Below are 25,055 nucleotides of genomic sequence, written 5' to 3' on the forward strand. Positions count from 1 at the left end.
GGTTTTTTCTTTTTCTTTCTTTCTTTTTTTTTTTTTTGAGTTCGACTCTCACTCTGTCGTCCAGGCTGGAGAGCAGTGGCACCATCATGGCTCACTGCAGCCTCGACCTCCTGGACTCAGGCGATCCTCCCTCCTCAAGCTCCGAAGTAGCTGGGACTGTAGCATGCACCACCACGATCGGCTGATTTTTTTATTTTTTTCGTAGAGACGAGGTCTCACTGTGTTGCCCAGGCTGGTCTCCATCTCCTGGGCTAAAGTGATCCTCCTGCCTCAGCCTCCCAGTGCTGGGATTGCAGGCCATATCTCCTCACGAACCTGCTTTCCCAGTCTGCAGAGTGAGGGTGTTGCCCAGGGGTGTCCCAGGATCTTGCAACTTAGAGTCGGAGAGTCTAGCCTTGGGGGCCTGGGCAGCCCCAGCGGTCCCACCTTCCGTCAGCAGAGGGGTCTCTCCTGGCCGCCTTGTCTCTCTCCTGCCCCGGCACAGCAGAGGCCTGCAGAGCGGATGCAGCAGGTGTAGAAACCAGGCCCTGTGGTCAAAGCTGAAGACACAGTGAGGAGCGGTTTGGGTGGAGAGGGCAGTGTCTGCACCAGCTCTTGCAGGCACCCCTTGCCAGTCTGCCTACTCGTCCCCGGGAAGGGCCTCTCGGTTCCTGGGCTGCACGTTTTGGGGTGGCTTTCTGGCCTACTTCATCAGCCATCAAGAAGGAAAATCAGGAACATTTGTTCACGCTCAGTTGGGACGCAGCGAAGGGAGGAGGGCTTGGAAGCCAGCACTCCAGTCCCACCGAGCAGATGACACCCGTTGATCAGGCATTTCTGCCACCTGATGCCATTGAGCAAACATGCCAGCCTGAGCTCTTCCTGCCACCCAGGCTGGCACCTTGGACCTGAGTCAGCTCTCTACCCCAGAGAGCAGGGGCAGATCAGGAAACACTATTTACTTTTTATTTTATGCATTCTTTCTTTCTTTTGAGTCAGGGCCTCCCTCTGTCACCCAGGTTGGAGTGCAGTGGTGTGATCATGGCTCACTGCAGCCTCAGCTTCCTGAGCTCAGGCGATCCTTCCACCTCAGCCTCTCAGGTAGCTGGGACTACAGGCGTGCACCACCACACCTGCTAAATTTTTTATTTTTTGTAGAGACAAGGTCTTGCTATGTTGCCCAGGCTGGTCTCAAACTCCTGGTCTCAAGCGATCCTCCTGTCTCAGCCTCCCCAAGTGCTGGAATTGTAGTGTGAGCCACCATGCCTGGTCGGAGGCAGTTTCTAGAAAGAGAAGGGGAGACGCGAGCCCAGTGTTTGCAGCTGGCAGAGCTGCTCTTTGATCCTCACTCGTCTTGGGGCCAGTCCTTACCCCTGGTCTGTACCCAAGACTTCTAGTTTAATTAGTGAATTCAGCAGCTTGGAGATAAGCAAAAGCATGCCCTCTGGCGGTGTGTGTGTCTTCCCTGAGAGGCATGGGTGGCAGGGTTGCTGAGCCAGTCGGTAGACCTGTGCTCTGGCTCTGATTGGGTTGCAGATGGGGCTGTGTGACCCTGAGGCAGTGACCGCCCCTCTCTGAGCCTCCGTTTCCCCGTTTTGTTAGAGGCGGCAGTGCATGGTGGTTGACTGCTTGGCTTTGAATGTTGGCTTTATCTGACCTATCAGTTGTGTGACCCTAGGCCAGTTTCCTGATCTGCAAAATGGGACTGGGAATACCCCATCTGATTGCTGTGATTAGTCAATGGGCTAAAACTAGTAAGACATTGAGCACAGTGCCCAGCATACAACAAGCGCTCAATAAATGTTCACTCTCGTCAATGTCATTATTATTGTTGTTACTGTTATTATAAACTGGGAGGGATCGACCTTGATCCTTTCCGATATTCTGGGGTGTGTGTGCGTGTGTGTGTGTGTGTGTCTGTCTGTCTGCTTTTGAGACTGAAGCCAAGGGTGAAGAGCTGCTTGTCTGGTTCTTCTCTCCCCTCCCCCGTCCCCAGCGCTGAGGGACTTCTCCTGGGTCTTGGGACTGTTCTCATGATGGCCCCGTCCCCATGGCAGGAAGCCCAGGTTGACGTCATGGCAATCTCCCGGTTCCCGGCGGTTGAGGGATGATGTTTCATCAGCTCGTGTGTGCCCACCCTTCCCTTCCACCCTCTTTCCCACCCTCGACCACAGGACGAAGACCATATGTGCGGATAATCAGTTTAAGCTGGCCAGCCTCTCCCACGTCCACCCAACTCGAAGGCCGACTTCCTAAAAGACACTTTCGACTTCAAAATGCATGCTCTGGTTCCTCTGTTGTGTGGCTTTGTGTCTGGCTGACCCCCGTCCCTTTCTGTGTTCTGCTCTGGGTCTGCCATGGGGACGTGGGCCGGGTCATGATGTTCTCTGAGACCTGGGCTTCAGCGGCCGTCCTGGCCGGGGCAGCCTCATCCAGCTGCTTGGGAGGGGATACTCGTCTCGATACTGCAAGGCTGTTGCTCTGGGCAACCCCAGAGAGGATGGGCATGGGGCAGGCACTTTGGGACGGCGCCCCCTTGGCGAGGGGCCGAACAGCGCTCCCTCCTTGTCTCGGCCCACAGGGCGGTTCAGCTGTGACCCCATTTTGTAGGTTGGAGAGTAAGGCTCAGGAAAGTAGGAGAGCGAGTGTTGGGACTGGGTTGGTCCCAGGCTGCTCAGAGTTTCTCCTGCATGCTAGTCCACCATGTGGTATTTCTGCTTGTATCAGCAACTCCTGTGTGCCCTGAGGCCCAGGAAAGGTGGCTCTTAGGTTCAGGCGGGTCCCTCCTCCCTGCTTTCGGTCACCTTCCGGGCTCAGAGCATCTTATGAGAGCCCCTGTTTTCACCCCGCTTGGATCACTCAGCTGTCTTGGGGACAGTGCGACGTAAGAGTTTCTTGGGGACATGGCTGCTTACAGGAGGAGAATGATCTTGTTAAGCCGAACAGTAGTGGAAAGAGGATGCTTATTGGAGCCACAGTTCTGAATGTGAACCCTGTTTGTGCCGCTTGAAGGCTGTGTGGTCTTAGTCCCCTTGTCTGTGGAAACCAGAATCGCAGCATCAGTGATACTGCCACAGCCCTTGACTCCAGCAGTTCAGCACAGATGGGAAACTCCCGCTCCCAGGATGGGCCTGACGCGGGTCTCTGCTCCACAAGCTGCGCAGGGCCCCAGGCTGCCGGTGACTCCCCCATCTTTGTAGCTGTGTGGCTTCCGAAGGTGCTGCAGAGGGGAAGAAGGGCACGGAAAGCCACATGAACACTCGGCTGCTTCAACTGTGAAGTGACCCACGTCACTTCAGGGCCAGGACGTCGGTTGAAACCGTCACCTGGTCTCAAATCAGCCCTGAAAATGCGAGGAACAAATGGGTCCTCACAGCCAGGTGTTAGGCCAGGCCCTGACCATCAGCCCAGTGCTCCCCTGATCCACTTTAGGGCTTACTGAGACTTACTGCTTTGAGAACATTTTCCAGAACTTGCTCTTGTCCCCGGCTCCCCTAATGGCGAGGAGTTCCTCTTTGTGTGTCTGCAGGGGTGGGGAGGCCGCAGGAACCGTCTGGAAACGAGGGAGAAGGGCAGGGGTGAGGTGAGACGAGCTGTAAGGATTGGGGCCCGCACAGTCTGCTTTGGGAGCTGCTGTGCGCACGAGTTCTGGGACGCCTTCAGAGCACAACTGGCATCACCCATGGTTCCCATCCTGCAAGTGCAGCCCAGGCTGGCTCTTTGCCATCCTATGGGAGTGGACAGGGAAGGAGGAGTCCATCCTATGGGAGTGGACAGGGAAGGAGGAGTCCTGTTTGAGTTTGGATGTTGTCCCCTGAAATCTCACGTTGACGCATGGTCCCGGTGTTGAGGGTGATTGGGTCACAGGGTGGACCCTGCAGGAACAGCTAGGTGCTGCCCTCCTGGTCACGAGTGAACTCACTCTGCTTGTTCCCAGGAGAGCTGGTTTGGCAGAGCCCCGCGAGCCCTCCCCTGCTCTTGCTTCCTCTCTCGCCATGTGATCTGCACAGGCCAGCTCCCATCCCCTTATGCCACGAGGCGAGGCTTCCTGAGGCCTCCCCAGCAGCAGAGGCTGGCGCCACGTGCCTCATTCAGCCTGCAGAGCCGTGAGCCAGACACACCTCTTTTCTTTAGAAATTACGCGACCTCTGGGATTCCTTTATTTACCGCTTTTATCTTTTGGGTCATGGTGTCACTCTGTCACCCAGGCTGGAAGACAGTAGCACAATCGTGGCTCGCCACAGCCTTGGCCTCCAGGGTTCAGGCTTCCTCTTGAGTAGCTGGGACTGCAGGTACATGCCACCATGCCCAGCTAATTTTTTAAGTTTTTGGTAGAGAAGAGGTCTTGCTACGTTGCCCAGGCTAGTTCCGAACGCTTGGGCTTGAGCAGTCCTCCCGCTTTGGCCTCCCAGAGTACTGAGATTATGGGCGTGAGGCACCACACCCAGCTGTGGTATTCCTTGAGAGCACACACGGGCTAAGACTGGGCCCCGTGAGGCTTTCCAGACCTGCTTTTCTGGGTCCCGCGAGGTGTGCAGGCCCAGGTTTGAGTCCTGATTGTTCTACTTAGCGCTCACTCATCTCTCTGAGGCTGCCTCGGTTTTCTCCTCTGCAAAATGGCAAGAGTGGAGGAGAGCTGGAAGGGTCATCCTACTCCCAGCACACAGTAGGATCCATGCATTTGTACCTCCGCTTCCACTGGAGTAAGAAGGAAGAGCTTCCCTTGGCAAGGGAACGGCACCCAGGGAGAGGTTGGAAGGGGCCCAGCACACGTGCTCAGACCCCAGCTCTCGGAGGGAGAGGCGCCAGAGCCCATCCCCAGCGGCCTCAGGCTGTGCTCTCATGCTGAATGAGGATGGCTTTCGTTTGAAATGGAAGAAGAATCTGGAGCCCGGCCTTTGGATCCAGGCCCGTCTTCTTCTGTCGGCCCCTGCAAATGCGAGACGTGGGGTGCCACTGAGAGAGGTGCCCCGCACCTTGCCCTGTGTCGCTGCCTCTCCTCCTGGGGGGACAGACTGCAGTGCTGCTGTCTTGCAGGCCACATGCACCGGGTCACCTGGTGCCTGGCATTAGGGCTCCCCTAAAGGGCGAGCCCTGCGAACCCACTCATTGGCTGTGGGAAATGCCCCCCTCGATGGGCCCTCCAGGGAAAAGTGGGGTGAGCTGGACACAGACGTGGGGGCCTGCTGTTGGGAAGAGGATGGTGTCTCATGGCAGGTTCTGAGACCGTGTACAGATGCATCAGTTGCATGGACTAGGGCCAGTTACGTAACCTCTCGGCGTTGGTTTTCTTATTGGAAAATAGGGCAATCACACCACTCATCTGCTGTGAGCTGAACTGTGAACCCCAAAATATATGTCAACATCCTAGCTCCTGGTACCTGTGAGTGAGGCCTCACCTGGGCACAGTGGACCCTTGTCCCTGGGGCAAGGGAAAGCGGCCTTCCTCTGCAGCTGGGAACATGCTGACTCAGGTGCACAGGCCCATGATGCCTGGTACTCGGGCACCTTGGGGTCCTACAGACACACCTCATCATTCCTGCCCAGCCTTGGCTTCTGGGGGGCAGGGGCAGCAACTTGGGGGCAGCTTGTGGCCCTGGGAGGCGAGGCACTGGTTTTCTGGGTCTGCCGTGACGGTACTGCCATGTGCCTTGCAGCACAGAAGCTTATTCTCGAGGTTCTGGAGACTCAATGTCTGTAGCCTCGGTGCCGGCAGGAGTGGCTCCATCCACAGCTCCAGGGAAGATGCGCCCGGCCTCTTCCTAGCTTCTAGTAGCCCCTGGCAACCCTTGGGCTCCTTGGCTGTGGATACCACCCTGTCACGTGGCACTCTCCCTGTGTCTGTCTCTTCTCTCTCTCTCTCTTTTTTTCCTTTTTGAGTCAGGGTCTCATTCTGTTGCCCAGGCTGGAGTGCAGTGGCATGATCATGGCTCACTGCAGCCTCAGCTTCCTGGGCTCAGGCGATCCTCCCGCTTCAGCCTCCCAAGTTGCTGGGAATCCAGGGACTCACCATTATGCCAGGCTAATTTTTTGAGGTCTTGTAGAGATGAGGTTTAGCTATGCTGCCCAGGCTGGTCTTGAACCCCTGGGCTCAAGTAATCCTCCCACCTTGGCCTTCCAAAGTGCTGGGATTACAGGCATGAGCCACTGTGCCTGGCCTCAGTTATACCCTAGTTATGAGCGTCAAAGAAGGTAAATGTCTGCATGATAACCCACTTTGTGGATAGCTAAGCATTTGCCAGTTGCGTGATTCATCTTTACTCCCCCTCAGAAGACCTGGAAGCTGCTGGTTTGCAGCCTGGACTCAGAAAACATCAGCTTATGTGAATGCGACCAGCACTGGGTGGAACGTTTCCTAGAAGTGAGTCTTTGGAATGACTGAATGAAATCTTGGCTTTCTGGAGTCGCCTGCCTCCTGCGTCTCCTCCAAGGCTGGGAATATCCATCGAGATGTGTTGTCCTTGCCTGACATTTGTCCTGGGTTCACCTTGACCTCCAGAAGTCACGGTGACGCCTGCCAGTTGGGCCTGTCTCCCTGGGCGTGTCTGGGCATCTGCTTGGGGAGGGCTCTTGGGTGGGCCCAGCCAAGGACCATCCGCTCTAGCACCGTTCCCGCAGGGCCCCCGAGGGTTTGGGCCCAGCCGTGGAGGCTGCAGGCCTGGGCCTACAGCCCCATGCCGGCGCAAGGAAGCAGAGGAGACAGCCTGCCTCAGAGGTCGGGAAGGCGGCTGCTGAGGACAGCGGCCTGGGTTCAGATCCTGTCTGGCCTCTGTCTGGCCTCATAGTGGACCCATCACGTACATTCTCAGTGCCTCTGTTTGAACTCACGGGGCTTGATTCAGACGCACAGATGTGTCTTTGGGTAGACTGTGGTATGTCGGAAGTATCCCGTGAATGCTGGAATTGCTCCAAGTGTTTTCCTGATGGCCTGTTTGCCTCCAGGGAGTGAAGGCAGAGACATTTCCATTCCGTGGACCTTGCAGGGTAGAGCTCAGCACCTTGGGCGGAAAAAGATGCTTAGTATATTCGGAGTGAGTGAATGAATGGATGGAGTCTCAGCCATAGCTTCTCTGGGGTCCCGCCGTTCCTGTCTCTGCCTGTAACCCCTCTTATGTAGGGCTCTGGGGTTTCCATGGCAACAAGCCGGGGAGCCACAGACCGCTATAGAGCGCCCAGGGATTGGGGACAGAGGCCTTCTCACAGGGCCTGATGTACAGGTTGACAGCTAGGGGGTGAGGAGAGGCCAGGGGGTGAGGGTGGCCTGGAAGACTGCAGGAAACAGGAGGTGGTGCTGGGAGGGGAGTCGTGTCCAGAAGGTGGGCTTCTTCTGTGACTGCCGGGGAACAGGCGACCCCAAGGCATTCCCAACCCTCCAGCATACCGGGCATCAGGCCTCCTACAGCGGGGCCCCCAGCGAGTACACCCGCGTCAGGAGGCCAGTGGGTCAGAAGGACTGTGACCAGTTTGTGGGGACGTCAGCCCTCAATCTCGTGGTTCCCGCCGCCCTGAGATAAACTCCGTTACAGAAGTTCAACCTGCGTGCCTTGTTGGGGGGATACCTGGTGTCATGGGATCGTGTGGGGCACCCTGCCAGACACCTTGGGTGGGTCCTTGGTGTGCTTAGGAGACTCTCGTGTGTCCTTGCCCTCTGCCCACCCGGGCCTGCCTCTCCCTTCTTCCAGCCAGCCCTTCTTCCCAGAAGAAGCCCGGGACTTTTGGTTCCAGGGTTCTTCCCCTCTTCATGGTGCATGGCTTTGATTTTCCAAGAGTCTTCAGCTCTTTGAAAGTAATCACATTTTACTGGTGGCAGACTTGGGGGAAAAAATTAAAGAGTTCACATAGCAAGAGAATATGGAGCTAGAACAAAAGCACGTTCAGTGGAGGGAAACTCAGTCCAAAGCCAGCCTTCTGGCCCAGAGACACCTGGTGTCACCAGCCATGGGCCGGCCCCGAGCTGCCCTCTCAATGCTGAGCACCTCCATGTCCATGGTGTGTGCCTGGTGGCCATCCACACATGCCACTCTGCACCTGGCATCACTTGTTCTGTATCAGGACATACACCCCTGCTGGGTTTAGTTGGTTGTCTCCATCAGCGGACCCTGGGCAGGGATTTGGGTGCACGTCATTTGTGCAGGAGGTCGATGACAGCAGAGAGGGAAGGGAGCAGGGGAGACCAATGCAAGGCTAAGGAGTGGTAAGCAACTGACTTGCCCTGTGGGCAGCTGGGCTCAGTCCCAGGAGACCATGCTGTGTGACCGTGAGGTGTGCCCTTGGAATCACACCAGGAGTTGGTGACACGGCTCTCGTGCTGGTCCCCTGACTCCCGCCTCTCCGACTGAGGCTGTTCGAGGGATTTTAGCTTCTCTGCACTGGGTGCTGGCAACCCGCTCAGGCCAGGGCTGCAGGGGCTGCTCGGGGCAGAGGAAGCAGAGGAGCAGAACCGTTCACTGAGGCAGCGGGGTTCTCCTGGGGGTCCATGGTCTTAGACGGGGCGTGTCCTTCCATGTGGCGCCACCGAGCCCCAGATGACAGCCAATGATGCGCTGAGATCTGATCTCCCACATGCCTCTCCTGTTGCCCACCGAGCAGACGGTCTGCACTGGCCACCTGTTGTGGTGTGACTGCTGGGGCGGTGGCCATCTGCCCTCCATTGTGGTGGCCTGACCCTCCCAGCCTCTTCCTGCCCTGCCCATCCCCACTTGATCTTCTAGACGCCATCACGGCCTTTCTGTCTTTCAGGGTCCAGGGGCCTGGACTGGGGGGGTCTGGGAAAGAGCCTCTGGCCTTTGGGGAGGGCTCAGGGGGAACCCTGAGGGTCGGGATGGAGGGTGTGATGAACTCTCCGTGGGCACACCAAAGTGCTTTTGGCTGTTTTATTTCTCTTTCCAGAGGCTTCCTTCTGGGAGAACAAGCTGCTGGGCCAAGGCGGACAGTGGCCTCCAAGGGTGCTTGTCCTGCGAGAGGACAGGGCCAACCTGGGAGTCACCTGGTGCGGCTGAGGGGTGGGGCTGGGCTGCAGGGGGTGCTTCCTGCCCCCCCTTCCCTAGAGACTGACAGGGATCAGGATTCCGGGGAATGTGTTATCATCCAAGAACTGTGGGAACTGGACCACAATCCTCCCTGGCCTGTGAGTTCCTGTCTCTTGCCGTTCCTCAGCTGAAGTGATGGGGAGCACTGGACTGGGAGTCCAGAGGGTCCAAGCCCAGAGTCTGGTCCTGGATTGTCTCTAACAAACTCTTGTATCCCCGACTTGATACCCTACACACCCCAGGGCGGGGGCTGCTGGGTCTCAGGGCCCCCTTCCTAATCCAAAGGTCTCCATCCCCCCACCCCTGCCCCGGGTTTCCCCTCAGGGTTTCTCAGAGAACAGGACCTTGGAGCCTCAGATCCCCAGAGAATAAGTGCCGAGGTGTGATTCTGGTGTGGTTGTTGATGGAAGTGCGATGCTGCTTAAATAAATTAAGCGCCGAGAGGACAGTCGGCATTATTTTCAGGAGCGGGATGATGGACATCCCATCGCCTCCCTTTGATTTGATAATTTTTCTTTCGCGGAGTCATTTGATGAAAGAAAGTGTCTGGTGATTTGCTGCACTATGAGTGCAAATAAAAATATTCCTTTAAAAAAGTGGTTGCTATGTAATTGAATTGGAATAATGAGTAGTTTGGGTTTCCACATAGCCCTACCACTTGCAAAGGTCTGTGCGGGCCTGTTTCAGAAGTGTGTGTGTGTGAAGACAAAAAGAGGGTGATGACATCACCGTCCAACTTGTGCTTGACTGACTTTCCTGGTCTTGAGAACCCCTCAGCCGCATGGGACTCCGACTCTAGGCCCTCCTGCCCGCTCCTCATCTTGTCTCAAAGCTCCTCCCTAGCCTCAGGCCCCCTTTGTCCCTCCCTGAAGGCCGCCTGGGGACACAGAGGTCTCTGTTCTTTTGAAGGACCCTGGCCCTGTGTGGGTGACTCGGGCCAGAGGGGTGGAGATGGCCCCTCAGCACCCAACCCACTGCCCTTTGCTGTTGGGCTCTCTTGTTGCCTAAGACCCTTCTTTCTGGTCCTGGCTGGGTTCCTGGCTGAGGACCAGGGGAGCCTTCCGGGCCGGGCCTCCCCAGGGAAGCTTTGTGCCTGTAGTGGGATGGCCTCCTGGGGCCTGACACCTGCACTCACACTCCTGACGCGGCCTGACTCCCCGAGAGTACACCTTGCTGCCCAGAGGCTTCTTAGAAAACCTCATCTCATGAGCACTCCCATGGGAGTGGGTGGTCATCCTGAGTCACTCTGTGTGCTTGTCTCTCTGGTGGTTGAGGGGGGCTGTCGACAGAAGTAGCACTTCCCCCCAGAAGAATTCAGGAGCTGGCAATGTGTGTCTGGGTGCACACACGTGCCCCTGTGTGGGCTCCGAGGGCCTTGAACCTGTGACTTAAGGCATCACCAAGGGTGTGTCAGAAATGCGTGTGACATGGAAAGCAGAGGGTGACAATGTCTTTGGGGTGAGGAGCAGTGGGATCAGGTCAAACCCTTCCTGCCCGTTCAGTGGGTCCCGGAAAGAGCCATGCGGTGTAGTGGTGAGAGCCGGCCTGGGGTCAGGCCGTCGTGGGTGGATTCCAGCCCTGCCCCTTTCTGGTTGGCATGACTTTGGCCTGGTGCAGTCCCGGTCTTCCTTTTGCTTCTGTGTGAAGCTAGATGACAGCGGCTCAGCGCTTGGGAAGGTGCAGTCACCGCTCTCAGAACGCATGTCGGGTGCCGGGCACAGTGCTGGCTGGGCTTTGGCAGGACCACCCACGTCATCCCCGCTAGTCTGTGCCCAACTCGGGACTCCCCACATTTTGAGTTGCCCTTGGGTCCTCAAGGCTGTCTCTGCGAGGGAAGACTGAACACGGCAGCCCTTCCCAGAGTTTCTGCGGTTTCTCGAGTCCTGCCCTGGCTTCCTGGCACAGAAGGGCATGCCCGTGCCCTCCTCTGCCTCAGAGCTTCAAGGAGGAAGACTCTGGAGATAAAGATAAAATCATTCTCGACAGCGAAAACGTGTAACACATCCAAGGACCCAGCTTGTGGCACATTCTGCTAAAGATGGCTTCAAAAAGGCAAAATTGAAGATCTTTAGGGAATGTCCAGATTTTTCCCCCCAAGCTCTTTTTAAATCTCTAGCATGAGGGAAGAAGAAAAAGCAAGGAGCCATCCAGCCTGGCTGAGGGGAGAAAGAAGATTGTTTGGTTTTCTTTGCAGGAAAATGCACTTTAAGTTTTTCTGCTAATGTTAATAGAATTAGCAGTGAGACAGCAGTGGCCTCCTGGCTGCTTCTGAGAGTCCCCAGTGTGCCTCTGCCCTGGGTGTGTGCATGGGATCACCTCGGACAAGGGCCACGTTCAGCCACATCAGACCACCAGTCTCCTCTTGGCAGCCCGGAATGGCCTGGACGCTACTCTGGACTCCATCTTGTCACTGCACCGGGGTCCCAGCCTGGAGCCACTCTGGCTGTGTCTTTGTTGTTTACCGCCCAGCAGGGAAGAAGTGAAACAGATGTGATTGGCTGGAGAGGAACGAGATCACGGCATGTTTCTGGCTTCTCCCATGATTCCTGATTGGTTGCAAGAAACTCCATGAGTTGGGGAGAAGGAGCCCTGGATTGGAAATGGGGTGTAAGTTCATGTTCCGCTTTGCCATAGCCTGGCTGTGTGACCTCAGACAAGGCACTGCTCCTCTCTGGGCCTGTTTGCCATCTGTAAAAACCAGAGCACGAAGCCCAAACCAAACACATGGAAACATGCCAGTGCAGACGTAACTATCTCCAAAGCTGCCTCCACGGGCTTGGCGTGGGGGACAGCGTCAAACAGGTTGAAAACAGAGCCAGGCTTGGGTTGGGTCCTTTCTCGGTCTCTCTCACAACCGTCCTGGGTGTAGGGAGGCTGGCCTGTTTAAGAAAGCAGGAAAGGGTCCAAGGTAGCAGTACCCGGATGGCAAAGCTCAGCACAAGGTAGCAGTACCCGGATGGCAAACACGCTTCATCACAAGTGTCAACCCTGATTGATTGGCAGGCCTGCCAGGGTGGATGAGGCTGTCTTACCCAGGCTCAGCAGGAAGGAGTGCTGGGATCAGTTGTTGATGTCTGCCGTGGCTGGAGGAGGGTGGAGTGCCGGCATGCAGAATAGATCTGGGGGCCCTTGGGGTGCCAGGCAGGGCCTAGGAACTGGGGAGCCTGAGTGTTCTGTCCCTGGCTGTGTAGCCATGTGGCCCAGGGTACGGGTTCTTGGTTGGGCCAGGTTTCTCAATACTCACATGTGCATGTCTTCCTTCCTCAGGAGATCTGGAGGGGTGTCTGGAGTTGGGCTGGCGTGTAGCTGGTGTGTGTGTTTTGAAGAGGCTGCCCAAGTTCTGGTATAATTTCCTCCAGTTGCAGAAACACTGTGTACAGTCACTAGTGAGCTTGCAGGAAGGTGGTCTGGCGGGCGGCTAAAACGTTAGAAGCGCACAGGCCAAGGATGCAAAAGTGCCTTGTCTGAGTCTATTTATAAAAGTTCAAAGTCAGCAAAGTGAATCTTATATTATTATTATTTTAATTTCTTTTGTAGAGATGAGGTCTTGCTATGTTTCCCAGGCTGGTCTCAAAAGTCCTGGGCTCAAGCAGTCTCCCTACCTCAGCCTCCCGAAGTGCTGGGATGACGGTCGTGAGCCACCACACCAGCCGTGACTAAGTGAATCTGGGAGCAGGGGAAGTCACAATCATGGTGACTTTTGGGCAGGAGTTGGGGGTGCCCCGAAGGAGACAAGGAGCTTCTGGGTACTGGTGGGTTCGTTTTCTCATTCTGGCTCGTGGACATATAGGTGTGCTCAGTTCATGAAGATTTACCGAGCTGTACACTTCTGATCTGTGGACTTTTCTCTGTGTTATGCTTCAGTGTTTAAATTCTGTGAAAATTCAGAAAATGGCAAAGCTGATTCTAACCAGCTGAAACAGTGGAAGATAAAATGCAGAACTCTAGAATCTGCTTTCCTTGACAAGCAGAACGGTTGGCTGGGTGGGCCCCGTGTAGCACAAGTGGGCTGGGGGCTCACAGTGGTCACAGTGACTGTCCCCTGTGGGCAGGGCACATGGCCTCTCTGTGTTTCATCAGGGTCCTTGTTGGGTCTGAGCACGGGACCAGGGACAAAATGCCTCCCTCTGGGACTCCAGCCTCCACCACGGAGAAAGGCTTCGAGATGTGCTTTGGGTGAGTTAGAAGGAAGTGTAGCCTTCTGGTCATGCTGGGGTGCTGGGGTTCAGGCCTGACGCCTGAGCTCACTCTTTTGGTGAACTTGGGTAAGTTATGCCATTTCTCTGAGCCTCAGTTTACCTGTGTGTAAAGCAAGGAGAGCAGTGCCCACGTAAGACCTGAAAGGCTGTTGAGGTTAGAGTGAGTTAGGCTTAGGAGGGGCCCAGCCTGCCAGTTGACACAGTGCTTGGTGGGGTGCGTCGGCCTACCTTCCCCACCGCCTGCCCAGGCCCTCCGCCTGTGCCCATCTCGGGGAGGCTCGGATGCCGGGTGAGGCCGCCTGGACCCAGCCCTCCCTTTGCAGCTGTTGGGGTGAGATGTGGGAAGCCTGTTTGGGGGCCCCTGGCAGTGGCCTCCTCCCCGGCCAGCCCTGTGTCCCTGGCCCAGCTTGCAATGAAGAACAAGGTCCTCCTTGGACGGGTCGGGGCCGACCAGGCAAGGCGGTGGCTGCAGCTCCCCAGCAAGTTCTGCTGGTCACAGCGCCAGGCCGCCCAGCGGCAAGGATCTGCTTTGCCGGGTGGGGCAGCCGCACCCAGGAACGTGCCAGCTCCCTTGCACCCTCTCCTCCATCCCCACCGCAGTGGCAGGAGCCCTGCCTCGGGGCATGGCTCCAGGGCTCCGGGTGACAGTGAGGAGCTGGCTGCTTGGATCTCTGCTACCTTCCCTGCCTTCTTATCCCAGACCACCCTGGGTAGGGAGGTGTGGGGTCCAGTGACTTCCCCTAAGACTCAGCAGCCTTCTCTGGAAAATGGGCATGAACCCTACCGGCCTCCTCGAACTGCCGGCGGGGGGATGTCTGTCCAGGGCCTGGCGGCCACGCAAGAATCCCAAGTATGATCGTGAATTTCACTGTTGCCATTATGATTGGTTACGAGGCAGCGTCAAGGGACCGCGGGGGTTGACTTTGGTGTAGAGGGTGTGGTTGGAAATGGGCTCTGAGTCTCAGAACAGTCTGTTTTGATTCATTTAACTGTGGGAATTTGACAATGGCCCAAATGTTTCTCCTCCCCGCCCCCTTCTCTCCCCTGGCACTGAGAGTTCCTCCCTCTCTCACACCCCCCAACACTCCCTCCCTCACCCCGGCAGAGTCCAGTCAGGAAACCCCTTTCTTGCTCTTTTTTTTTTTTGAGTTGGAGTCTCACTCCATTACCCTGGCTGGAGGGCAGTGGCACACTGCTGGCCACTGCAGCCTCGACCTGCTGGGCTCCGGCAATCCTTCCGCCTCAGCCTTCCGAGTAGCCGGAACTATGGGTGCACGCTACCACGCCCGGGCAATTTTGATTTATTATAGAGTGTGGTCTTGCCAAGTTGCCCAGGCGGGTCTCGAACTCGTGGGCTCAGGCAATCCACTCGCCTTGGTCTCTCAAAGCGTCGGGATGACAGGCTGAGCCACCCAGCCTGGCCTGCTCTGTCTCTTCTACAAATCAGCTCCATGGCTGTGCAACGTGGGTCAAGACACCCTCTCTGGGCCTGAGTTTCTCTCTCTCAATAGAGTCAAAGCCAGGCCTGCCCGCAGGTGTCAGGAGCATCTGATTGAGAGAGAGCACTACTTTCTTCTACAGGGCCTCGGATGCTCTGAGACAAGGTTCCTGCTGAGTCCCATGACTCCGCCCACGAGTGGGTTGGGCCTTCCTTAGGCTGACGGTGCCAGCCTGAAATTCTGTTAGCCTTTTCCTGGTCCTGAAGAGACAGCGTTTTGTTTTGAGCTAGCCATTAACACAAGGTCCAGAGAAGGGAAAGTTTGCGATGATGAGCCAGTCTTGCCCTGGAGAAGACGCAGCGTCACAGCCCCGACTCACTCTCATGCCTCTTCCTTCCTCCTGATAGCCCCAGCAGAGGTGGCTGGGGCAACTGAGGCAGGAGTCAAGTTGCCACTGAAGGGGCCACATCATTCTGTCATGTCCTCTGCCGCCCCACCGAGCTCCAGGGACGGAGAGCTGGGATTTGCCTTGCGCGTGCCACATGTCCTGCCCTGCTGAGTCCATGCCAGCAACCCCACGGCCTAGGTGTGGATTCGTTTCCATGGGATCTCCAGGGATGGTGAGCCTGGAGTAGGTGGTGAGTGCCTGACCCAGCATAGCACCATGCGGCGCCCATGCCCCTGGGTGGTCTGAACCTTGAGCTACGAGACAAAGACAACAGTTGGCATCCAGGGAGAGCACCACCTTCTTCCACAGTGCCTCGGATGCTCTGAGACAAGGGTCCTGCTGCATCCTGAGTTCCACGACTCTGCCCTTGAGAGGATTCGCCCAGCAAGCCATGCCATCCTGGGTGGGGCCAAGGTGCAGTGGGAAGATGCAGAATTTTATAGGTGGGCATTTGAGTTTTAATTCTGCTCTGCTACAAATCTACCATGACCCTTTGCCGAGTCCCTTACCCTTTTGGGGCTGTAGTTAACCACACTAAGATGGGGGGGACCAGGTGATCCCCTTGAGGCTGTAGTTAACCCACTGTAAAATGGAGGGGAGGGACCAGGTAATCCTTTCCGGGCTCTAGTTAGCCACTGTAAGATGGAGGGGAAGGGCCGGGCACGGTGGCTCAAGCCTGTAATCCCAGCACTTTGAGAGGTTGAGGTGAGCAGATTGCTTGAGCCCATGGTTCAAAAACAGCCATGGCAGCTTGGCGAGACCGTCTCTACAATAAAAACCAAAAAATTAGCCAGGTGTGGTAGCGCATGCCTATAGTTCCGGCTACTTGGAAGGCTGAGGCAGAAGGATCGTCTGAGCCCAGGAGGTCAACATTGGGTTGGCCGTGAGCGTGCCACTGCACTCCAGCCTGGGCAACGGAGTGAGACTCCAATTGAAAAAAAAAAAGAAAGATGGGGGGACACCAGGTGATCTTCTCCAGGCTGTAGTCAACCTACTGTAAGATGGAGGGGAGAGATGAGTGCTCCCCAAGACCTCTCCCAGCACGGCACAGTATCGTGTCTCTCTGGGCTGGTACGTTTCAGTCTGTGATCAAGAGCCAGCCTGCTGGGGCTGAATCCCTGCCTCGGAGCTGTGTGGCCTTGAGCAAGTCTCGCTGCCTCTCTCATGGAGGCTCTCCATTTGTAAAAAGGGAGAGAAGGTCAGTACCTATCATACAAGGTTGCTCTGAAGATGGAGGGACCTGAATCACATGAGCGCTTCGTGCCTGGCAGCTCTTGCTGTGGCTTCAGGATATGTCTTGGCCGACTCTTGGGAGACACGCGGGCTTGCTACCTGCATAGGAAGCCCCAGCCTAGAGTTAGAGGACTCTGCTCCCGAGTAGCATTGCACACGGGTCACCATGATGCCCTGGGATAAAAACCTTTTGGCCACCTGAGTGCCTTGGAGTTTCTTGATCAAATGCTATCTTCAGCATTGCAAATACGAAGGAAGGAGAGCCTGGATGATTGAGAGCACCACTTTCTTCTACAGGGCCTCAGATGCTCTGAGACAAAGTTCCTGCTGCACCTTGAGTCCCATGACTCCGCCCACGCATGGATTGGCCCTCCTTAGGCCGACTGTGTCCCAGCCTGAAATTCTGTTAGCCTTTTCCTGGTCCTGAAGAGACAATCTTTCTTAAAGCTACAGAACTCAAGGAACGTTCCGCAGGGAGCTCTCAGATGTGAAAATGCTCAGCATGCAGCTGCCCCACTGAAGCAGCCTTGGGGGGCTTCTTCCCCTTCCCCAGCTCTTCCCGCCTTTACTGGGTGCCTTCTGGGGAGTCCCTGGGAGATCCATTTTGAAAATCATGGGCTGCCGGGTTCTGTGGCTCAGCCTGTAATCCCACGCTTTGGGGAGGCCGAGGTGAGTGGATTGCCTGAGCCCGCGGGTTCGAGACCCGCCTGGGCAACTTGGCGAGACCTCATCTCTACAATAAATCAAAAAATTATTAGCTGGGCGTGGTAGTGTGCGCCTGTAGTTCCAGCTACTTGGAAGGCCGAGGCGGAAGGATCGCTCGAGCCCAGCACGTCGAAGCTGCAGTGGCCGGGAGGGGCTACTGCACTCCAGTCTGGGTGACATAGTGAGACTCCAACTCAAAGAAGAAAAAAGAAAAGAAAATCATAAGCCGCTGGGTGTGGTGGCTCATGCCTATAATCCCAACACTTTGGGAGGCTGAGGTGAGAGGATTGCCTGAGCCCATAGGTTTGAGACCAGCCCGGGCAACTTGGTGAGACCTCATCTCTACAATAAATCAAAAAATGAGTCAGGCGTGGTGGCGTGCGTCTGTAGTTCCAGCTACTTGGAAGGCTGAGGTGGAAGGACAGGTTGAGGCTGCGGTGGCCATGAACGTGCCACTGCACTCCAGCGTGGGCGACGGAGTGAGATTCCATCTCAAAAAAAAAGAAAGAGAAAAGCATAAGTCATGTGGTGATAGATAGTAAAACAGACATCCAAAAAAAGTCAGGCTCTCGCCCTAGAATCTGAAGCAGGCATGTCCGCCAGGTCCTTTTTTATTAACTGCCTCCCCCTTTTTAAAAATAAGGGCTCTCTTGTGTCACTTTCGGCCCATTGATCTTAATTAGTCGTCCAGAGACACGTCTTTCAATATTGACACTTGCTTAGTGGCTGACATTTCTGAATTATTCGCCTTCCTGCCTGCCTCACAGCCGTCGGTGAGGGTGGATGGATATTTATTGTTAAAGCGAGAAAAATGGGGCTTTTCATTTGGAAGTTTATGAAACAGTATTTACCCAAATTATCCTGCCTGAGTCTGCAGGTGTTAGGAGACCCAGGAAAACATATTTAACTAAATAACTGGGTGAACATCGGGACCAGGATGAATGCATCGGAGGTGGTTTGTGGGGGTCCCGGGATCCCTATTATAATGCAGCCTCTCTCTACCCACACCCCACAATCCCCCTTTGGCAGCCCTGTCCCAATTTGGTGTTCCAGACCATGTGATGTTATTCCCCCAAAACCTAATTTCCACACGAATTTAGCCAGCAGTGACCCACTCCACAGAGCACGTCGGTGAGAATAGGCAGGGGAGTCTCTGGTGTGGCCGCGACGCCCGCTGCATGTGAAGCATCCCATGAGAGTGTGAGCAGGGAAGCAGGGATGGGTGCTTGCAAGACACCTGGAGCGTCTGGTGCATACAGGCCAGGGGTGTGGCTCAGAGGGGCTTGGCGACTTGGCCAAGGTTGCGAGTGACCCGAAACGCAGAGCTGTGTCTTCTGGGGTGCCTAGGCAGGGCCCTGTCCCACACACGGAAGGTAGGCTACCCTTTTGCTTTATTATTTAAGCAATACGCTAAGTCTTCAGTGTGGACAGATTGAGAGCTTAGGGAACCACCAGTCAGTGGCTGGCTTAGAGCACGTGAACGGGCAATGCTGTCAAAGCAGGGAGCGCTCACCTGCCAGCCACCTGTTGTGTCTACTGTCCCCGTGCAATGGGAGGTTTGGGAACGGGAAGCCCTGGAGCCCGCCTGCGAGTGTGGGAGAGGCCCATGTGCGTCCAATTCAAGGCTGGCAAGGCTTGCACTTGGCTCCGCGCTCTCTGTTCTGGGAGTGGGTGGGGAACAGAGTCTTCTGTGAGCCTGACCCAGGCAGACTGACACATTGCATTTCTTCCTTTTCTACTTGGGAGGCAGGCCGGCTTCGGGGACAGGATGCCTGGGGTTTGGAGGCTGTGTTTACTGCCTGGACCTGGGATCTTAGGCAAGCTACTTGAGCTGTCATTTCCTGGTCTGTGGAATGGGGATAGAAGCGGAACCATTCCTGCAGGGCGATGGGGAGGCCCCAGTGTGACAGTCCATCACATGACTGCTTAGAAAATCACCTGAGAGGCCGGGCTCGGTGGCTCAGCCTCTAATCCCATCACTTTGGGAGGCTGAGGTGAGTGGGTTGCCTGAGTCTGTGGGTTCGAGTCCCACCCAGGCAACTTGGCGAGACCTTGTCTCTACAATGAATAAAAAATTAACTGTGTGTGGTAGTGCGCACCTGTAGCTCCGGCTACTTGGAAGGCTGAGGTGGAAGGATTGCTGCAGCCTATCAGGTCAAGGCTGCGGTGGCCGGGAGTGTATCACTGCACTCCAGTCTGGGTGACAGAGTGAGACTCCAACTCAAAATAAAAAAAAAAAACAAACGAAAACTGCCTGATGGTATAAACAAGCAGTTTACATAAACTATTAGTTTGGAGAATCTTTGAAGGGAATGTGATTGTTTCTACACTTTAAAATGTAATGTTGGCCAGGCTTGGTGGCTCAGCCTGTAATCCCAGCACTTTGGGAGACTAAGGCGAGTGAATTGCTGGATGGGTTCAAGACCAGCCTGGGCAACTTGGCGAGACCTCGTCTCTACAATAAATAAAAAATTAGCCGGGCGTGGTAGCGCTTGCCTGTAGTTCTGGCTACTTGAAAGGCTGAGGCGTCGCCAGAGCCCAGTGGGTCGACGCTGGGGTGGCTGTGAACGTGCCGCTGCACTCCAACTTGGGTCCCCAACAGTAATTTTACCACTTTTTTCCGATGATAGAAGTCATACATAAACATATCCCGATTACCTAAAGATATTATCGTGCCTGTTTTTCTTCCCAGCTTCCCCCTGTGCGTCGTGTGTATTGTCAGATAAAATGTGTGGGAGGACGTCGTTGTGGACTGAGCTCCTGCACTTGGCCCCGACAGACCCGCCCACAGTGGAGCCACTCGTGCTAAGGTTCCAGATCACATCAGCTGAAACCTAAGCCGTTTGCTTGTAGGCTCTGGCTTGCCAAGGAGTCAGGAGAGAGATGGTAACCAAGTCTCCAAACAGGCTAGTTTTAGTGGGTGTGATGAGGAAGTCCCCCCCACCTTAATCAATACAAGGAGGGTAACTTTATAATGACTGGTCTGCCTTTTGTTCCTTGTTTCTGCTTTTTTCAGCCTTTTTTGGCTTCTAAAGCCCACCCACTCCACTCAGTTCAACGGAGCACCTTTCTGTTTTGTAGATGGAGTGCTGCCCGGTTTACAAATCACTAGTAAAATTCAGTTCGATATTTGAAACTCAATTTGTTGAATTTTTGTTCTTTGATAGTTGATGTGTGTGTGCACACATAATATACATTTATATATATATATGTGCGTGTCTGTGTGTGTGTGTACATGATTGGGCATGTACTGTAAATATAATCTTCAAAAAATTAAAGCCATGACTCTCATAAATCTAGAATGAACATAGGTGGAGACTCACTTAACAAGGTAGCCTGCAGGGGGTTAAGCTGGTTCTCAAGAGAGTTCCAGGAACAGTGGTTATTTTATATAGGCATTGGAGGAAGAATGCTGGAATAAGATGGCTGGATCGGATACAAAACTGGTTAATGCTCTACAGGGCAATAAAACTATAACGTTGGGGCGTACATTTTTTACCAGCCAAAAAATCTCCAAGTTCACGTGTAACTTCATGCAAAAGTGCATTTTCTAGAATCCCCCCAATAACTGAATGCTCCTTGGGTGGGCCTGCTAAACAGTTTTCAGTAGGATGTTGAAAGGGACAGGCCTCTCCTTGCCTTCTTTCCACAGCTCAGGCTATTTTTCTGAACGGTATTTATCTATGCTTTCTGGTCATACGCTAGAAAACGCTGCACCTTACCTTTCTCCTTTAATACTTTATAGCGTGTTTGTTTTCAAAAGAAAGGTTTAAGGAAGGACCAGGAATCCCCCCGAGGCAGTAGCTTGCTCATAAACCTGTCTGAAATGGGGATGCCAGCTATGGATGCCCCTGGCTTCCTACGGGAGTCCTAGGGCAGCTGCACTCACTGCCGCCTCCCGTCCGTCACATTTTATTGTCATTGCCAGTTTCCCTGTCCCTTCCTCCACTTGTGTGGAGCTGAACTGTCTTCCTGGTCCTTCTGTGACAAGCATCGATTCTATTGCCTTCAGAGATGCTCACTGAGAGAACGGGTGTGGATTTCAAGAGACCTGGCCTTTGACAGTCACAGAAAAGTGAGCCAGGTTGTTAGAACAGGCAAGGACTCCTCTCCCACACTGTTGAGTCAAAGAAGTGCCCAACCCCCATGTGGCCTGTCAGCCTTTCACTTTTCACTGCTGGGTCTTTAATTCTTCTACTTAATTGTGCTCGGAAGGTTATGCACCCTCAGTCTAGAAAACCAAGCAAGTCTCTTCCTTCTAGGACTCTCTTGATGGGGCTCTCTGGTTTCCTAACTTTCTTCCCTAATCAAGGTCTTAAAGATTAAAAAGTTTAGCTGGGCTCGGTGACTCAGCCTGTAATCCCGCGCTTTGGGATGCTGAGGTGAGTGGATTGCCTGAGCCCGCGGGTTCGAGACTCGCCCGGACAACTTGGCGAGACCTCATCTCTACAATAAAATTAAAAAAAAAAAATCAGCCGGGCGTGGTAGCGGGCGCCTGTAGTTCCAGCTAGTTGGAAGGCTGAGGCGGAAGGATCGCCAGAGCCCAGCAGGTCGAGGCGACCTGTGGTGGCCGGTGGCCAGGAGCGGCCACTGGACTCCAGTCACTCTAGGTGGCAGAGTAAGACTCCAACTCAAAAAAAAAAAAACAACTAAACTAAAAAAGTTCCTGGCTGGGAAGGCAGGAGTGTAATTTGAAGGGTTCATCTCCACACTATGAATTTTAAAGCTCTCTGGATCCACATGTTGGGAAAACCCATCAAAATGCAAATGGGCCAGTGATGCCTCCTGTAGACCTCGTCTGCATTAGAATATATTTACATGGACTGAGCTGGGAAGCATTAGGAAGGGTTGGGGTGCAGCTTCCTGGATTCCAGGCAGCCCTGCGAGTTATAAAGTCTGACTTAACAGGCCGGCTGCGGAGGAAAGCTATGCTTGGCTGCGGGCTGGGCCCTGCGTTCAATTCCAGTTTTAAGTTCCTGGCTCTTGGCCTCCTTGCGGAAACATCTCTATTACTGTCGTGTGACTTTTTAATACGGGCTTGCTTCTCTCTGGGGCAGAAAATCCTTGGACGTGCATTCCTGTGTGTTCAAGACTTGCATGCTGCATGCACATGGAGTTCAAGGTCTGGAAGGCGTTGCGATGCCGTTCATACCAAAGCTGGTCCAGCACTGAGATGGTGTGGTGTCTGTCCCTCCTAGGTCATGTACCAGCGCTGGCTGTTCCTGCAGCCTTTGAGACTAGATACCTTTGCTGAAACAGCCCGAAGGCCCAAGACTTCCAAAGAAAGGTTTATGGAAGGACCAGGAATCCCCCCAAGGGTGTGGCCTGCTCATAAACCCGTCTGAAACAGGGATGCCTTGGGAGGTCTAACACCCTGCTGTTGGCCACATATGGCCCGTATGCAGGCTAGGCTCGCAGCTTCAGTGGCAGACAACATCCTTGGTCTGGTCTTTCCCCTGCTGAATTGAGCTCTGTGACTATGGACAAGGTGCTTGTCCTCTGATCCTCGGTTCCCCGATTTGCTAGCTGGCAGGGGAAGACTGGACTCTTAGAAGGGTTACACTGGTACTCTTGCCTTCCATGTGTTGTTCGGGCAGACGACACAGGGCAAAGGGTGCGGGGCTTGGAGTCTGAGCCTGGCAGGCTAGGCTCCCTAGCAGGGATCAGTCACTCAAGTCATCAGAGCTTCCTGGTCCCTCTGGTACCAAATATCCAAGGTCTGGGAAGCAGGGGGCTCTGCTGGGATGTCCCGCTCCTTGTGCGGGTAGGGAGCCTTCGCTGACATTGCTGGTAGAGTCGCTCATGTGTTCTGTCTCCATGAACGACTTGTTACCTAACAAAAGTGCTGCAGCTCAGGTTCGAGACCCACCTGGGCAGTGAGATCTCATCTCTACAATAAATCAAAAAATCAGCCGGGCGTGGTAGCGCGCGCCTGTAGTTCCAGCTACTCGGAAGGCTGAGGCGGAGGGATCACCGGAGCCCAGCAGGTCCGAGGCTGCGGTGGCCGGGAGCGGCCACTGCACTCCAGTCTGGGTGACAGAGTGAGACTCCGACTCAAAACAAAAAAAAAACAAAAACAAAAGTGCTGCAGCTCAGCTTCCTCATCTGTAGAATGGGCAGATGCTAACCCCAGCCCCCACCCCTGCAGTGTAGTAGGAATGTGAAATGAAGTCCAGCCTGTCGTCCTTGTCCCTGCCTCCTTCGGGCAATGAGAAGGTGCTCTCAGAAGTGTTAGGGTCACACTCCTAGTGGGCATCCAGAATGTTCGGTTAGGCCTGCTGGGAGTGCGGGTGGCTGATGTGCGATCTGATGCCTCAGGTGAAAGAGGCAAAGAATTGCACAGGAGCTAGATTAGAAAATGTATATTTAGAAAGTAAATTGGAGCGAGAGAGGGAAAGAGGGGATTCACTTTCCCAAGGGAAGGGAGGGGGCCAAAGCTTAAGAAAACAGGGCGTGGCCATCGCTCAGAGAGCGCGCGGCCACACCCTGGCTTGGCAAGGCGGTGGCGAATGGCTGCTGTTGGCTGCGCCCTTTTAACCCTTTCCCTTTGGTGGGGGAAGGTCACTAAGGCGACTGGGTGGTGGTCTGGTTCACGTCCTCACGAAGGGGCGGGTACTGACGTCAGGTGATGGACAGCAGGCAGGTGGGTGGGTTAGTCACAAGATGGCTGCCATGGTGGTGAGGTCTGTCTGTGTCACGAAGGTCAAGACGGGATGATTAGGTTAACTTGAGCCTTACAGGTGGAGGCAAATGCTTGAAACAGAAAAGCTGATTAGTACAAAACAAGCTGGGGAGTGGGGGTTGCAAAATAATTACCCATAGCTACCTCTGAGAAGCCGATTCTGTCCTTGGCTAGCAATTAGAGGATAAGTTAAGTGAAACACTAGAAAAACATGAGATTTAGGCCATGTTAAAACGACTGCTTGTTGGGTACATTAAATCCATGCGACGTTCTTTCAAGATGGGACAAAGGGGGACGAAAGGGGCCATGCGTGGTGATACCCGCTGATGGCCTGAGGCCTCCCCCAGGGACGCAGTCTCCCTCCTGCTCAGCTGCCAGCGTGGGCATGTCTATGTGGCGCAGGTCTTGCGCAGAAGGGCGCCGGAGCCTGGGCTGGCATGTGCCATCTGCAGACGAGCCCCAGACCAGACGGGAGGCATGAGGGGCAGGGATTCTTAACAGCAGTTGCGTTTGAGAACAAACAGCTCCACGGGCTATGGGGTGGTGCGTTCCCTTCCTCCCTGGACCTTCCACCCTCAGCAAGAGCCAATGGGCTCAGACTGGGGGTCCCATGCCTCTGGCAGACCCTCGGGGCCCCTTGCTGGCAGTCCTCAGAGTCCACTGGGCCAGTCCGGGCCCAATTACATGCAGGCAGCTGCCGCTAGACCACAGTATGTTTCTGAGGATGCCATGGCTCTGTCTCAGCCCCACTGAGACACGGGGGCACAGTTAGCCGGCTGATTGGGGTCCCATTCTAGGGCAGAGGGTGATGGGCAGTGCCCCTCCCCCAGTGAGACAGGGCAGGTGGAGAGGTGGGCAGACACGGCCCCATGCCCATCTCAGGCGGCTTCATTAATGGCTGCCCCGGGGGATTGTTAAAATGTAGCAACACGTCCTGAGCCCATCTTGCCTCCTCCCCCCTCCTCCGCCACCAGCCCCCTACGTGGCTAATTTAAAACAAAGCAAAACAAAGCCTGGCTTCTTTGCTTTGGAGCCATAAACTGCAGAGCTTTTATCTGTCAACAAGCAATGCATCAGGCTGGCAGGGGCCCAGCATGGATCCTGCGGCCTGGCACCGTGTGGGGAGAGGGGCCCCAGACTGAGTCGGCCTCCAGAGCTGGCCTTCGGGGTCTCTCAAGGAAGCTGCCCCTTCTGGGGGTGTTAGACCAAATTTCTTGCCTTCTGGGAACTCGGAAGGGGGTCTGTATCACCCAGGAGCCAGGAAGAGATGGGGGGTGGCTAGGGTGGGGAGGGGAGATGGAGAGGGAAGGAGAGAGAGAGAGGGAGGTGTGGGGGCGGGGA

Source organism: Carlito syrichta, unplaced genomic scaffold, assembly GCF_000164805.1.
Source record: "Carlito syrichta isolate Samal-C Ts95f unplaced genomic scaffold, Tarsius_syrichta-2.0.1 Scaffold305209, whole genome shotgun sequence".
Lineage (NCBI taxonomy): Eukaryota > Metazoa > Chordata > Mammalia > Primates > Tarsiidae > Carlito > Carlito syrichta.